This window comes from Arachis stenosperma, chromosome 4 (genome assembly GCF_014773155.1).
Source record: "Arachis stenosperma cultivar V10309 chromosome 4, arast.V10309.gnm1.PFL2, whole genome shotgun sequence".
NCBI lineage: Eukaryota > Viridiplantae > Streptophyta > Magnoliopsida > Fabales > Fabaceae > Arachis > Arachis stenosperma.
In genome coordinates, this window is record NC_080380.1 from 52096816 (window position 1) to 52112094 (window position 15279).

The window sequence follows — 15279 nt, forward strand, 5'->3', positions numbered from 1 at the left end:
GAACGGAAGTGGTTGTCAGTCACGCGCGTTCATAGGTGAGAATGATGATGAGTGTCACGGATCATCACATTCATCAAGTTGAAGTGCAACGTATATCTTGGAATAGGAATAAATGGAATTGAATAGGATATAATAGTAATTGCATTGAAACTTGAGGTACAGCAGAGCTCCACACCCTTAATCTATGGTGTGTAGAAACTCCACCGTTGAAAATACATAAGTGAGAGGTCTAGGCATGGCCGAATGGCCAGCCCCCATGATCTGAGAACTAATCATCCCAAGATGTCTAATACACTAGTAAAAAGTTCTATTTATAATAAATTAGCTACTAGGGTTTACAGAAGTAAGTAATTGATGTATAAATCCACTTCCAGGGCCCACTTGGTGTATGTTTGGGCTGAGCTTGGTCTATCCACGAGCTGAGGATTTTCTTGGAGTTGAACTCCAAGTTATAACGTGTTTTGGGTGTTCAACTCCGGATCATGACGTGTTTCTGGCGTTTAACTCCAGACAGCAGCATGTACTTGGTGTTCAACGCCAAGTTACGTCGTCAATTTCCGAATAAAGTATGGACTATTATATATTGCTGGAAAGCTCTGGATGTCTACTTTCCAACGCCATTGAGAGCGCGCCATTTGGAGTTCTGTAGCTCCAGAAAATCCATTTTGAGTGCAGGGAGGTCAGATTCCAACAGAATCAGCAGTCCTTTTGTCAGCCCTTTTTAGAGTTTTGCTCAAGTCCCTCAATTTCAGCCAGAAATTACCTGAAATCACAGAAAAACACACAAACTCCTAGTAAAGTCCAGAAATGTGAATTTAACATAAAAACTAATGAAAACATCCCTAAAAGTAGCTTGAACTTACTAAAAACTACCTAAAAACAATGCCAAAAAGCGTATAAATTATCCGCTCATCACAACACCAAACTTAAATTGTTGCTTGTCCCCAAGCAACTGAAAATCAATTAGGATAAAAAGAAGAGAATATACTATAAATTCCAGAATATCAATGAATATTAATTATAATTAGATGAGCGGGACTTGTAGCTTTTTGCTTCTGAACAGTTTTGGCATCTCACTTTTTCTTTTGAAGTTTAGAATGATTGGCTTCTCTAGGAACTTAGACTTTTGGATAGTGTTATTGACTTTCCTAGTTAAGCATGTTGATTCTTGAACACAGCTACTTATGAGTCTTGGCCGTGGCCCTAAGCACTTTGTTTTCCAGTATTACCACCGGATACATAAATGCCACAGACACATAACTGGGCGAACCTTTTCAGATTGTGACTCAGCTTTGCTAGAGTCCCCAGTTAGTGGTGTCCAGAGCTCTTAAGCACACTCTTTTGCTTTGGATCCTTTTTACCCTTGCCTTTTGGTTTTAAGGGCTATTGGCTTTTTCTGCTTGCTTTTTCTCTTTTTTTTCAAAATATTTTTTTTCGCCAATTATTTTTTATTTATTTTTTTTTTCGCCATTCACTGCTTTTTCTTGCTTCAAGAATCAAATTCATGATTTTTCAGATTATCAATAACATTTCTCCTTGTTCAGCATTCTTTTAAGAGCCAACAATTTTAACATTCATAAATAACAAGATCAAAAGACATATGCACTGTTCAAGCATTTATTCAGAAAGCAAGAAGTATTGTCACCACATCAATATAATTAAACTAAATTCAAGGATAAATTTGAAATTCATGTACTTCTTGTTCTTTTGAATTAAAACATTTTTCTTTTAAGAGAGGTGAAGGATTCATGGAATTATTCATAATCTTTAAGGCATAGTTACTACATACTAATGATCATGAAGTAGAGACATAAAATATAGATAAACATGAAGGATAAAAACCGAAAAAGCAGAGAAAATAAGAACAAGGAATGAGTCCACCTGAGTGAGGGTGGCGCCTTCTTTGAAGATCCAATGGTGCTTTTTGAGCTTCTTTATGTCTCTTCCTTGCTTCTGTTGCATGATCCCTAGTGATTTTGGTGTTTTTATCCTTATTTGCTCCCAATCGTTGTGTGGAGGATAATTTATCCCCTGAGGTATCTCAGGGATCTCTTGATTTGCAGTCAAATATTCTACCACTGAGCTATAAACCCTTTAGATAAGTCTTTCCATCTCCCATGACTCGGAGGTGGAAGCTTTTTGTCTTTCCTTTTTCTCTTTTTTTTTCTTCTTTTTTTTTGAGGTTTCTCTGAATTATTGATTTTTAGTTTCTCTTGACTTCCTCTTCAGAGTCCTTTCAGGTTCATGATCTGCTTCAATAAGAATGTTCTTGTCCTTGCTCCTGCTCATATAGGGAAGAAGAGAACAAGAAAAGAAAGAGGAATCCTCTATGTCACAGTAAAGAGGTTCCTTATTGTTAGTAGAAGAAGAAAGGAATAAAAGTGGAGAATCCAATCACAATGGTGAGGATAGAGGCAGTGATTGGAGATAAAGAGAGGTGAAGAGAAGTGTTAGTAAATAAATAAAATAAATAGAAAGAGATGAGGGGGAGAGAAATTCGAAAATAATTTTGAAAAATGGGTTAGTGATTTTCGAAAATTAAAGATAAGATATAATTAAAATTAAAATTTAACACAATTAATTAATTAAAAAGAATTTTTGAAAAAGAGGGAGGTATTTTCGAAAATTAGAGAGGGAAAAGTAGTTAGGTGGTTTTGAAAAAGATAAGAAACAAACAAAAAATTAATTAGTTAGTTGAAAAAGATATTAAAATCAAATTTGAAAAGATAAGAGGATAAGAAGTTTAGAAAAGATATTTTAAAATCAAGTTTTTGAAAAAGATAAAATTTTGAAAAAGATATGATATAAAATATATGATAAAAAGATATGGTTTTGAAAAGATAAGATTGAAATTAGTTTTGAAAAAGATTTGAATTTTAAAATCACAATTAATGACTTGACTCACAAGAAATCACAAGATATGATTCTAGAACTTAAAATTTGAATCTTTCTTAACAAGAAAGTAACAAACTTGAAATTTTTGAATCAAAACATTAATTTTTGATGCAATTTTCGAAAATATGATGTAAAGATAAGAAAAAGATTTTGAAAATATTTTGAAAAAGATTTTTGAAATTTTCGAAAATGATGAAAAAATGGAAAAGATATGATTTTTGAAAAAGATTTTAAAAAGATAAGATTTAAAAAGATAAGATATTTTTTTAATTTTTGATTTTTTTTTTGAATTTTTTTATGATGAGAGAGAAAAACACTGAAAATACTCAATGCATGAAAATTTTGGATCAAAACACATGATGCATGCAAGAACACTATGAATGTCAAGATGAACACCAAGAACACTTTGAAGATCATGATGAACATCAAGAACATATTTTTGAAAAATTTTCAAGAAAAGAAAACATGCAAGACACCAAACTTAGAAATTTTTCATGTTTAGACTCTATGAATGCAAGAATGCATATGAAAAACACCATACAACACAAAACAAGAAAATATGAAGATCAAACAAGAAAGTTCATCAAGAACAACTTGAAGATCATGATGAACAATATGAATGCATGAATTTTTCGAAAATTTTATGCAAGAAAAAGATGAACATGCAATTGACACCAAACTTATGACTTGACACAAGACTCAAACAAGAAACACAATATTTTTGATTTTTATGATTTTCTAATTTTTTTTGTATTTTATTTGATTTTTTCGTAAAAGATATAGGAAAAATAAAATAAGAAATTCAAAATTTTTAATATGAATTCCAGAAATCTTCGCAATGTTAGTTTAAAGCTCCAGTCCAGGAATTAGACATGGCTTAATAGCCAGCCAAGCTTTTGTGAAAGCCCCGGTCCAAAACACTAGACATGGCCAATGGCCAGCCAAGCTTTAGCATACAGCTAATAATCAAATTAGCTTGCCTCTATGAAGATGGTTTTGAAGCCTCAGCCCAAAAGAATTTAGACATGGCTTTACAGCCAGCCAGGCTTCAACATGCTTCATGAAACTCTAGAATGCATATTAAAAATTTTTTGAATAATTTTCGAGAATAGGGAGAAGATTTTAAAAAGATTTTCGAAAATTTTTTTTTTATAAAATAAAAATTACCAAATCTGAGCAACAAGATGAACCGTCAGTTGTCCATACACGAACAATCCCCGGCAACGGCGCCAAAAACTTGGTGGGCGAAATCGTGATTCATTCTTTTCACTTCAACAATCCAAGGTAATGGCTCCAAAGACTTGGTGCACAGAACCATGGTCCAAAATTAACTTCACAGTCTCGCTCAACTAACCAGCAAGTGCACTGGGTCGTCCAAGTAATACCTTACGTGAGTAAGGGTCGATCCCACGGAGATTGTTGGTATGAAGCAAGCTATGGTCATCTTGTAAATCTCAGTCAGGCTTATCCATGTGGTTATGGGAAATTAGATAATTAAAAGATAAATAAAATAGGATAGAAATACTTATGTAATTCAATGGTGGGAATTTCAGATAGGCGTATGAAGATGATGTGCTCCTCTTGAATCTCTGCTTTCCTACTGCTTTCATCCAATTCTTCTTACTCCTTTCCATGGAAAGCTGTTTGTAGGGCATCACCGTTGTCAATGGCTACATCCCATCCTCTCAGTGAAAAAGGTCCAAATGCTCTGTCACGGCACGGCTAATCATCTGTCGGTTCTCAATCAGGTTGGAATAGAATCCCTTGATTCTTTTGCGTTTGTCATCACGCCCAGCCTTCAGGAGTTTGAAGCTCGTCACAGTCATTCAATCCCAGAATCCTACTCAGAATACCATAGACAAGGTTTAGACTTTCCGGATTCTCAAGAATGCCGCCATCTATCTAGCTTATACCACGAAGATTCTGTTGGGGAAACTAAGAGATATGCGCTCGGCCTAAGGTAGAACGGAAGTGGTTGTCAGTCACGCGCGTTCATAGGTGAGAATGATGATGAGTGTCACGGATCATCACATTCATCAAGTTGAAGTGCAACGTATATCTTGGAATAGGAATAAATGGAATTGAATAGGATATAATAGTAATTGCATTGAAACTTGAGGTACAGCAGAGCTCCACACCCTTAATCTATGGTGTGTAGAAACTCCACCGTTGAAAATACATAAGTGAGAGGTCCAGGCATGGCCGAATGGCCAGCCCCCATGATCTGAGAACTAATCGTCCCAAGATGTCTAATACACTAGTAAAAAGTTCTATGTATAATAAATTAGCTACTAGGGTTTACAGAAGTAAGTAATTGATGTATAAATCCACTTCCAGGGCCCACTTGGTGTATGTTTGGGCTGAGCTTGGTCTATCCACGAGCTGAGGCTTTTCTTGGAGTTGAACTCCAAGTTATAACGTGTTTTGGGCGTTCAACTCCGGATCATGACGTGTTTCTGGCGTTTAACTCCAGACAGCAGCATGTACTTGGCGTTCAACGCCAAGTTACGTCGTCAATTTCCGAATAAAGTATGGACTATTATATATTGCTGAAAAGCTCTGGATGTCTAATTTCCAACGCCGTTAAGAGCGCGCCATTTGGAGTTCTGTAGCTCCAGAAAATCCATTTTGAGTGCAAGGAGGTCAGATTCCAACAGAATCAGCAGTCCTTTTGTCAGCCCTTTTCAGAGTTTTGCTCAAGTCCCTCAATTTCAGCCAGAAATTACCTGAAATCACAGAAAAACACACAAACTCCTAGTAAAGTCCAAAAATGTGAATTTAACATAAAAATAATGAAAACATCCCTAAAAGTAGCTTGAACTTACTAAAAACTACCTAAAAACAATGCCAAAAAGCGTATAAATTATCCGCTCATCAGTCATAAAGGAGAATGAATTGTGTGGGTTTCATCCTCGGCCATAGTAAATAACCATGAGTTAACTTGATAGAGGACATGAGTTAATCTCTTACAGTTTTGCTATGGTTTCGGGGAGATTAACTTGATGAGAGGACATGAGTTAATCACTTACAACTTTGGCATAGAACGAATCATTCATTGTTAAAGTAGCCAGTAAGACGTATTGATCCTGAAAGATAAAGCATCTCCAAAGCCTTAATTGATTTTTTATTATTGTTTTCACGTTAATTCTTTACTGCTTTCTTTTATGCGCATTCAACAACAACAACTATCCTTCTATTCTCCTGACTAAGATCTGCAGGATAACCACAACTTTCTCAATCCAACAATCCTCATCGGATTGACCCTCACTCACCTGAGGTATTACTTGGACGACCCAGTGCACTTGCCGATAAAGTTGTTCGAGTTCAATTTTGTTCACTTGGTATGATGCTTGAGGCAGGTTACAGTTTTTGTTCTTATCATTATTATTTACAGCTCTGATTATGAATATTGCATTGATTGTGCTCTGATTGTGAATATTGATTATACTTGTTTATTGATCAGGCTATGTTTGGAATCTGAGTTTTTGACTTAGTAGCTCTGATTAATGTTTTAAAGCTGGTTGATAATTTTTAATGGATACATAACCTTGTAAATATTGGCTAATGATCAAACAGGTTCTCTCTGATAAAACTACTTATAAAATTATTGGATGTTTGACATTATTTCTATGTAAACTTTGTTCATATTAGGTTGAAAAATGCAAACATTTAGGGGAGCCTAATGATCAAAAGAAAAGGGAGAGTTTCAAATAAAAGGAAACATCAAAGGGAAGTTTCTAAAACTCTTCTTATTTTTTTTTCAATTCTTTTCATAATATATCTCATCAATAGGGAGACTGTTGAATTTGAAAAACTAACAACATTTTAAAAATAATGAATAAACATTATTATTGGATTAAAAGCCAATTATATATGTGATTAGTTTGCTTAGTGTGCAGGATTTTAATTTAATCACACTAGCCTAAGAAGCAAGAAAAACAGGCCCAACAAACTAATGAAACTCAACATAGTTCAGCTTAAACCAAGCATTCATACCACAACTCTTAATCCAAAGAATAAGTGACTGAATTGCATGAAAGAAGAGCAAGAAAATTGGCCAACGAACAATCACAAGCCTAAATCGGTGGTCCGCACCCAAGTCCAATCATTCACTTAGATACTACTTAACTAATTTAAGTTCCATTTGCTTCTGAACCAAACACCACACCATCGAAACCAAACTCTCTCTTCTCCTTCAACACCCACGTGAAAGCTGGTGCACGAAACTGACTCCGGACGTTTCACACAGATAGATCGGCAAGTATACCGGGTCGTCCAACTAATACCTCAGGTGAGTGAGGGTCGATCCCACGAGGATTGTTGGTTTGAGCAAACAATAGTTACATTGCAGATCTTAGTTAGGCGGATAGAAAATATAGTTGTCACGAGAAAATGCATAAAGCATATAAATAAATAAAATGTTACTAGATAGGAGTGAAATCAATGGTATGAGAATGGTTGAGGCTTCGAAGATACTTTGTCTTTCAGGATTAACTTTTCTTACTGTCTACTTCAATAACTTTTTGATTCCTTCAATGGCAGCCGTAAGTGATTTACTTATGTCCTCTCATCAAGTTAACCTCCTCCACTGCAGCAATCCACCATGTTGTAAGTGACTCATGTCCTCTCATCAAGCCACCTCTACACTTCTCACTGTAGCAGAGGATGAAGCTCTAAGTAATCCACTCCCCTTCATGATGTTACTCAAGGTGCCAGAGACAAGGCAGATCTTCCGGATCAGAGAACACTGCTTCTCTGACTCTATCCTTAGTGCCATAGAAACTTCACATACCACGGTAAACGGGATTTCATGCACATATGCAAAGTTACCCAGGTACTCTATTTGAATCTGCAATGCAATCTCTAGCTTTGGTTCAATACTATCCGGATTAGGACTCACACGGAACCCATGTAGAACAAGGGTGATTGTCACAGGTCACCCTCAATTCATAAGATGAAGAACGAGGATGCATAAGAGAATAAAATTAGAAATATTGAAATAGAACAGTAATATTATTATTCCATGAAACTCAGCGGAGCTCCTAACCTTAACCTTAGGAGGTTAGTGACTCATACTGTATAGAAAATAGTAATGAAAGTTTCGAATGGGGAAAGATCTCTAACAAGGGTGATCGATTTTCTATATATATTAATATAATAACTAAGAATTACAGAAATATGACAGACTAGACTTAGAGGTGCGAAATTCCACTTTCCGGGCCCACTTGGTGAGTGTTTGGACTGAGCTTGAAGTGTCTCCACGAGCTAGTACCCTTTAGGGGCATTGAACGCTGGATTGGGTCCCCCTTCTAGGTGTTGGATGCCAGCCACCCCCTTTTGGGCGTTGATCGCCAGGAATGGGGCTGGTGGCTGGCGTTGAACGCCAGTTTTGGACCTTCATTTCCAAACCAAAGTATGAACTATTATCTATTTCTAGAAAATACTGGATGTTAGCTTTCCATAGTCGTTGAGAGCGTGCCATTTGGACTTCTGTAGCTCCACAAAGGCTCCTTCGAGTGTATAGAAGTTAGATCTTGATAGCATCTGCAGTCCTTTCTCTGTCTCTGAATCAGACTTTGCCAAAACTCCTCAATTTCGGCTAGAAAATACCTGAAATCATCATAAAACACAACAACTCAAAGTAGAATCTAATAATATGAATTTTGCACTAAAACCTATGAAAATATAATAAAATGTAAACAAATGATAACAAAAACTATATGAAAATGATGCCAAAAAGCGTATAAAATATCTGCTCATCAGAACACTAAACTTAAACTTTTGCTTGTCCCCAAGCAACCAAAAACAAAGTAGGATTAAAAAGAAGAGAAGGATAAAATGAATCTCAGAGTTTTCAATGAAGCTCAATTTCAATTAGATGAGCGAGACTATTAGCTTTTTGCTTCTGAATAGTTTTGGCATCTCACTTTCCACTGAAGCTCAGAATGATTAGCATCTTTAGGAACTTAGAATCTAGATGATATTATTGACTCTCCTTGTTCAGTTTTTTTTTTTATTCTTGAACACATCTGCTTTAGAGTCTTGGTCGTGACCCTAAGCACTTTGTCTTCTAGTATTACCACCAGATACATAAATGCCACAAACACTTAACTGGGTGAACCCTTTCGGTTTGTGATTCAGCTTTGCTAGAATCCCCAGCTAGTGGTGTCCAAAGTTCTTAAGCACACTCTTTTACTTTGGATCACGACTTTAACTGCTAAGTCTCAAGCTTTTCACTTGACACCTTCACACCACAAGCATATAGTTAGGGATGCAACTTATTTGAACTGTTAGGCCAAGATTGTGTTTCTTTCAGGCCCTCCTAACCATTGATATTCAAAGCCTTGGATCCTTACTCTTGCCTTTTGGTTTTAAGAGCTATTGGCTTTTTATGTTTCTTTCTTTTTCTACTTGCTTTTTCTCACATATACACCAAATTTTTTTTTATTGCTTTTTGCTGCTTTTTCTTGCTTCAAGAATCAATTTTTGCATTTTTCAGATTACCAATAATACTTCACTTTTATCATCATACTTTCAAGAGCCAATATTCTTAACTCCAATATCAAATATGCACTATTCATTCATGCATTTAGAAAATAAAAGTAATACCACCACATCAAAACAATTGAACTATTCTTAATATATAAGTTCATGCATCTTACTTCTCTTTTTTCAAATAAAATTTTCTTTTAAGCAAGGTGAGAGATGCATGGAATATTTTAGAGCCTTAAGACATAAATAAAGATGATCATGCACTAGAAACAGATAATAAAACCAAATGCATGGAAAACAGAAAAATAACATAGGAAATAGGGGACAAAAGGAATGAATCCACCTTAGTGATGGCGACTACTACTCCTTCTGGATGATCTAATGGAGTGCTTGATTTCTTCTATGTCACACCCCTGCCTCTGTTGTTCTTCCCTCATAACTCTTTGATCTTCTCTCATGGCCCTTTGGTCTTCTCTAATTTCATAGAGGATGGTGGAATGCTCTTGATGTCCCATCCTCAGTTGGTCCATGTTGGAGCTTAATTCTCCTAAAGAAGTATCCAACTGGTTCTAATAGCCTTGGAGAGGAAAATGCATCTCTTGAGGTATCTCAGGGATTTCTTGTTGAGGCAGCTTCACATGCTCTTGCTGTGGTCCATGTGTTGGCTCTCTAGCTTTCTCCATCCTTTTTTTAGTGATAGGCTTGTCTTCATCAATGGAGATGTCTCCTTCTATAACAATTCTAGCTGAATTGCATAGATGACAGATAAGGTGGGGGAATGCTAACCTTGCAAAGGTGGAAGGCTTTTCAACTTTCTTGTACAACTCTTGAGGTATTACCTCATGTACCTCCACCTCACTTCCAATCATGATGCAATGAATCATGATGGCTTTGTCAATGGTCACTTCTGAATGATTGCTTGTAGGGATATGACTGATAAACCACTATTTTATAGTTTATATTGTGTTTAATTGTGTGGTTTTGTCGTGATCCTTACTCACTTATTCATCAATTTAGCATGCATTTAGATTTCCTTCCTGAAGTTATTACATGTTTGAAAATTGCTTCCTAGAAACTTTAATTATTTAATTTTAATTCTCCTTTATTCCATTCGATGCCGTAATCTGTGTGTCAAGTGTTTCAGGCTTTATAGGGCATGAATGAGACGGAGATTGGAGAGGAAGCTAGCAAAAATGGAAGGAACACAAGAATTTAAGGAGATAACCAGCGAAAAGTGACGTGATCGCATGGCTCACGCGACCGTGCGAAGGAGCACAAATCGCAGTGACGTGGCCGCATGGCTTGCGCGGCCGCGCGGATTAGAAAGCACAAGCAACGCGGTAGCGTGAACGACGCGAACGCGTGAAGAGGAAAAGCGCCAGCGACGCGTCCGCATGGACGACGCGATCGCGTGACATGCGCGATCTGCATAAACTGCAGAATCTAAAACCAGCGACTTTGGACCCTATTTCGGCCCAGTTTTCGGCCCGGAACAGCAGACTAGAGTCAGAGAATATGCAAAAACAACAGAGACATTCATTGAGTAGTTTTAGATATAGTTTTCCACTCTCTTAGGTTTTTCTCTCTATATTTTTAGAATTTTAATTTTCAATTGATCTTAGCATTGGAACATTGAGAAGAGTTATTTCCTCATCAAGACTTCATCACTCTAGTTTGTTTTCTTAACTTGGGTTTATTCTTCCATGTTCTTTGTTATGTTCAATTTTGTCATTCGGATACTTTTGTGATTAATTAATGCAAGGATTATTTCTTTTTAATTTAATTTCCATTCCAATAATCATGTCTTCTTTTAATTCCCTTTCACGTACTATGGATTCTTTATTTACAATGCGTGAGCAGTTTCATTACTTGATGGGAAGTTGATTAAAAGGAACTCTTGAGTTGGAAGGATTGAAAAAAAAAATTGTAATTGGGTTAAATGTTGGATTGCTATCCTGTCACCGACGCCAATCCCTTTGAACTAAGTGGGTTGTAACTTGTGAACAGATCTGGCATTTCCACTTGTTTGACTTTCTCTTACCTAGTAAGGGATAACCAAACGGAACAACTATTAATTATAAATTAATCTTACAATCACACCATCAATGATAGAGATTCTAACCAATCAATCCCCAGTCAAGGCCTTTTATTTTTATTATTTAAAATTCCTCAATTTAAATCCCAATTTACTTAGCTCGACTCTTTTTGGAATATCTGATTAATAAAACAGCACACTTTTCTGCAACTCGTTGGGAGACGACCTAGGACTTAAAACTCCCAGTAATTTTAATTTAAATTTTCAGTGACATATTTCTAAATTGATAGGCAGATTTTCGGTGAGTTAATAACTATACTTGCAACGTAACCATTTTAATAAATTTTTAATTCACCAGCTTCTGCACTCCATCAATTTTTGGCGCCGTTACCGGGGAGTTGCAATAGAGTGCTTATTTTATTAATTAGAATTTATTTATTTGCATTTTATTTAATTTTGCTACTATGAGCTGCGTGTTTCTTCTGTCAAATGACACGTTCACTTCTTGATCCGCGCTTGCTAATATTCGATCCTGAAATTGAAAGAACAATTTCACGAATAAGGCGAGAACAGCGTAGGTTAGTCCGCTCTGAGGGCAGATCTGAAAGTGAATCTGAGGAAGAAACCAGCCCCCGTTCTACAGATTCGGTTGTTTTACGTGCAGAAAACATGGTAGCTAGAAGAGTTACCATTCAGGAGGAAGGAGCTCCTGATTTTACACTGCAACCGTTTCAAGCGCATCATCCAGCGGTAGCTACGGATTTTGAAATAAAGACCGCACTGCTAAATTTGATGCCCAAGTTTCATGGCCTACCTGCTCAAGAGCCTATCAAGCACTTGAGAGATTTCCAGGCAGCCTGTTCTACTGTCAGGCGTGATGGCGCTGATGAAACTTCAATTCTGCTAAAAGCTTTTCCGTTCTCTCTTGAGGGAAAAGCAAGAGAGTGGTACTACACTCAACCTCTAGAAAACGTATCCAACTGGGATACACTCAGAAAGGAGTTCCTGGAGAAATTCTTCCCATCTGAAGTTACGGATAAACTGAGGAAGGATATCTCTACAATTGTTCAGGATGACAATGAGACTCTCTTTGAATACTGGGAGCGCTTCAATAATCTTCTGGAAGCATGCCCCCACCACATGATTGACAAGATCGTGCTACTCAGCTATGTCACACAAGGTATGAGGCCCCAAGATAAGACCACATTAGAAAGTGCCAGCAATGGGTCTATGAAGAAGTACAAGACCACTGATGAAGCTTAGCAATTGATCAGTGATTTAGCTGAATCTACTCGGAACCACAGACAGAAGCAAGGCCATTCAAGGGCCGTTGTAGAAGTATCTTCTGGCATAGAGACTGTTGCTCTAAATCGAAGCATCTGTGAAATGACCAAACTGCTGAAGCAAATACAGTTAAATCAACAAGCTCAGCAAACCCAACCGCAGCAAAACCAACAACTAGTCCCACAAAGAATTTGCGGAATTTGTGCTGATTACAGCCATTACACTGATGAATGCCCGCAGCTCCAACAAGAAGACAACATGGTGGCATCCACTCACAACTTCTATGACCGCCCCAACCAAGGGTACAATCAAAGTGGAAATAATAACCATGGATGGCAGGACAATTCAAACCAGAATTGGAGGGACAACAATAATAGGGGAGGCAGAGATAATCAGGGAAATCAGAGGTGGAATAATTACAACAACAGGCAGCAAAATCAACCATACCGAGCACCTCACCTAAGGCAAAACCAAGGACCACCGAACAATCAGCAGCAAACCCCCCAAATTACTCATTCTTCTGTATCTTCTAATGAAGAATTATTACAAGCTTTTGAGAAAAGACAACTGGCCATGGAAAATACCATTGTGAACAGTATTAATGCCAGTCTGAATGGTTTCACCTCTACTCTGCAAGCTTTTATGACACAACTTGGTTCAGCACAAAATTCCAGTAACCAACCTTCAAGCACCGCTGGAATCCCCTCTCAACCATTACCCAATCCAAAGGGAGGCATTAATGCCATCACCCTAAGGTCCGGAACCACACTGCAGGAGAGGAATCAGGAGGAACCAAGCTCACCAGAATACGCCTCAGATGAAGAGGTGGTAGAAATCGAAGATGTTGAAGAGGAAGAGCATATACAGGACATAGTTGAAGAAGAGATAGCTCAACCACAGGAAGAAGCACAAAAGGGTGCAGGCACCACAGAAAACACTACTCCCATTCCATTTCCACAACTTGCAAGGAAGCCTAGGAAGCAGCTGGAACCTGATCCTAAAATGGTAGAAATATTCAAAAAGGTTGAGGTAACTGTTCCCCTTTTTGATGTTATTCAGCAGGTACCTAAATATGCAAAGTTTCTAAAAGACTTGTGTATCCATAAAGACAAAATTAATGAATTAGAAACTATTCCTTTAGGTAGTTCTATATCTGCTTTAATGGGAAGATTACCTGAAAAATGTAGTGATCCAGGTCCTTGCGTAGTTGGTTGTACTATTGGTGGTGTAGTAATTAATGATTGCATGTGTGATTTAGGAGCATGTGTCAGTATAATGCCTTTGTCTATATATGATGTTTTAAGGCTCCCTCCCTTAAAAAGGTCGGCAGCTCGTTTTGTGTTAGCAGATAAAAGCATTATTACAGTGGCTGGAGTTGCTGAAGATGTTTTGGTGAACATTAAAAGGCTCACATTTCCCACTGATTTTTATATCTTGGAGATGCCCCATAATGATTCAGATAAGCCATCATCAATCCTACTTGGAAGACCATTCCTGAAGACATCAAAATTCAAATCGGATGCTTTTTCAGGGACATAATCCTTTGAAATAGATGGCCGCATAGTAATCTTCAATCTAAATGGAGTCATTGACAACCCCCCAGAAGATCGTTCTATCTTCCAGTGTGATGTCATAGACGAAAGTGTGGCTGAAGTTCAAAAGGAAGAGTTTGAAGAGAGGCACACTGGACAAGGTCCAAGTGTGGGGACCCTCTTAACTGACAATGAGGACACTTCGCCATTTTCACAAGCCCCAGATAACCCAGAGCTTGTCCATGATCAAAAGTTAGAATTGAAACCTCTCCCTCCACATCTCAAATATGCTTACCTTGAGGATGAGCAGAAGCTTCCGGTTATTATTGCAAGAGAACTGACTTCTCAACAAGAAGAACAACTACTTGATGTGTTGAGGAAGCATAAGAAGGCAATAGGGTGGAGTTTGGCAAACATACTGGGAATCAACCCTCAAATATGCGAGCACAGAATATTTTTAGAAGAGGGAGCAAGACCTGTCCGTCAACTACAAAGAAGATTAAATCCTACCATCTTGGAAGTTGTCAAAAAGGAAGTGACCAGACTATTGGAGGCCGGTATCATATATCCCATTTTAGACAGTGAATGGGTAAGCCCAGTACAAGTGGTGCCCAAGAAGTCCGGAGTCACCACAGTGAAAAATGAGCATGGAGAGCTCATAGCAACTAGAGTTCAGAATGCTTGGAGAGTCTGCATTGATTACAGGCGTCTCAACCAAGCTACTCGTCAGGATCACTATCCATTTCCATTTATTGATCAAATGCTGGATTGCCTGTCAGGTAAATCACATTATTGCTTTTTAGATGGTTACACAGGTTATTTTCAGATTCATATAGCTCCTGAGGATCAGGAAAAGACTACTTTTACATGTCCTTTTGGGACCTATGCTTATAAGAGAATGCCCTTTGGCTTGTGTAATGCACCAGCTACTTTCCAAAGGTGCATGATGAGTCTTTTCTCTGATCTTATTGAGGACTGTATGGAAGTTTTTATGGACGATTTTAGCGTTTATGGTGATTCTTTTAACCTTTGCTTAGATGG

At 37.5% G+C, this 15279-nt stretch overlaps 1 non-coding gene across 1 annotated transcript; it reads right to left on the reverse strand.

Moving 5' to 3' along the window:
- Nucleotides 1-12460: 12460 nt before the first annotated feature.
- Nucleotides 12461-12568, reverse strand: LOC130977724 (small nucleolar RNA R71). The gene has a single exon (XR_009085404.1). It is a non-coding gene; the product is annotated as a small nucleolar RNA R71 (small nucleolar RNA).
- Nucleotides 12569-15279: the final 2711 nt, after the last annotated feature.